The following is a 1,509-nucleotide window of genomic DNA, read 5'->3' as shown; positions in this document are numbered from 1 at the left end:
GGGGGGGTGGCCTCCTTCCACCTCCCGGGACATGGTGCACGGAAGGAGTGACAGCAGCTTCGGCAGGTACATCAGGGAACCTATTAAAAGGATGCCACGTCGGCAATGTCAACAGGAAAGATTTAAGGGAGGTGCCAGGGGGCATCTTCCTCACACGGGCTGCGTCCGCAGAAACAATTCTGATGCCAAGGGCTTTGGCAGCAGCACATCAGACACTCACTTTGCGTGAATCAGCCTGTCTGCCGCTCTCCATCTCCAGCAGAGAACACGTCGTCGATCACGGTCTGATGCTCGTCGTTTCTCTGATGAACGTTCTGGGAGATCAAGTGCCCGGTCGGTGTCCTCGGGGCCCTGGAGCAGTCAACCCCAGATGCAAACGAGACGTGGCCTTCATGTGAGACTCTTCCCGGGGCCCTCTGAGGTGGACCGTCCACTGCATGGGGGAAGACTAAGGAAGAACGTCGGCCTCTACCCCACCAAATGATTTCGTGCTCAACATTGCGCTCCCCAATTTAACTCAGACAGATGGCCCCCGTCAAACAACAAAGATCGGTAAAACTGCATGCACATTGAGAACCAAAGGGAAGGGCTTTCCCAGGCGGCTCTAGCTTCAGGAGAACGACGCTGCCACAGGCCATCAAGCCGCCCTTTACATGAAGAGAGAGATGGAACATGGATGTACTTACTCCCGCGTTCTCTTCCGTAGCCAGAAACGTCGCACCAGAAATATCTCTCAGCGACGGTCCTTGAGATGGCAAACAGAAAATTTTGACAGCATGGGCCCCCCAGGCCCGCTGGCCAAAGGAAGATACGATCTATACGAAAGCTAACAGTGTCATAAAGAGGGAATGCTAAGTCAGCTTTCCAATGTGGACTCTGATCAGAACAACAGCATCTGTTCAAAACTGGCCATTCCAACTCTTTTTCAAGATAATGACCCGCGTGTGAGTGTTTGCTCCCCTCTATCCATTTTGGCCCTTCCCGGGGTTCCTCCCAAAAACGACTCGGACCTCCACAAAAGTGCAAGCCACAAGAATCGCTCAGCTTATTCTCTCTCCAGTACAGAAAATATTCATCGTACTGGAAGTGTGTTACGTAATAGTGCATAATACTAAAAAAGGGATCAATGTCAAGGATTACTGGTGAGAAAAAGGCTTGCCACATACAACCTCCTCTCCCCACTGGAGCCGCCTTGGAAGGCACTTGCAAGGAGGAAAGGGGACGGGAGACCTCCCCCCGCCCGGGGGGGTGTCACCTTTCCTATATCTGAGTCCCCTCGTGTATTTCAGAGGAGAGATGGGATGGTATAAATGAGACTTCTCAGCTCTTCTCCGCTCGAACAAGTACAGGAAATTGAATGCTGCATGTGCCAGCGGGGAAGCTTGCATTCTGGCCCTGAAACGGGGCCCGATCCCCCATCAATTCCTCCGGGAACGGGTCCGCACTGCCTCAACAGGCATCCTGCCTGCGCCCATAGAAGCCAAGCCCTGCGTTTGATTCCCGGATCGG

General features: G+C 53.4%; 1 long non-coding RNA gene across 2 annotated transcripts in view; it reads right to left on the bottom strand.

Annotated features, from left to right (window-relative positions):
- LOC123018809 overlaps positions 1 to 1,509 on the bottom strand; it is a 3,267-nt gene that overhangs the window by 1,422 nt on the left and 336 nt on the right. Inside the window, exons 2-3 of one of the 2 annotated variants that reach the window (XR_006413822.1) lie at positions 687 to 1,465; positions 221 to 433 (exon numbers count right to left, since the gene is read on the bottom strand). This is a non-coding gene — a long non-coding RNA (uncharacterized LOC123018809). The remainder of the gene's footprint in view (positions 1 to 220; positions 434 to 686; positions 1,466 to 1,509) is intronic. The other variant, XR_006413821.1, reaches the window with a different exon arrangement.

The sequence above is a fragment of the Varanus komodoensis genome, unplaced genomic scaffold, assembly GCF_004798865.1.
Source record: "Varanus komodoensis strain SLA01 unplaced genomic scaffold, ASM479886v1 scaffold116, whole genome shotgun sequence".
NCBI classification, from domain to species: Eukaryota; Metazoa; Chordata; class Lepidosauria; order Squamata; family Varanidae; genus Varanus; species Varanus komodoensis.
Note: the sequence above shows the minus strand (reverse complement) of the source record. Positions and strands in the feature narration are given on the sequence as shown.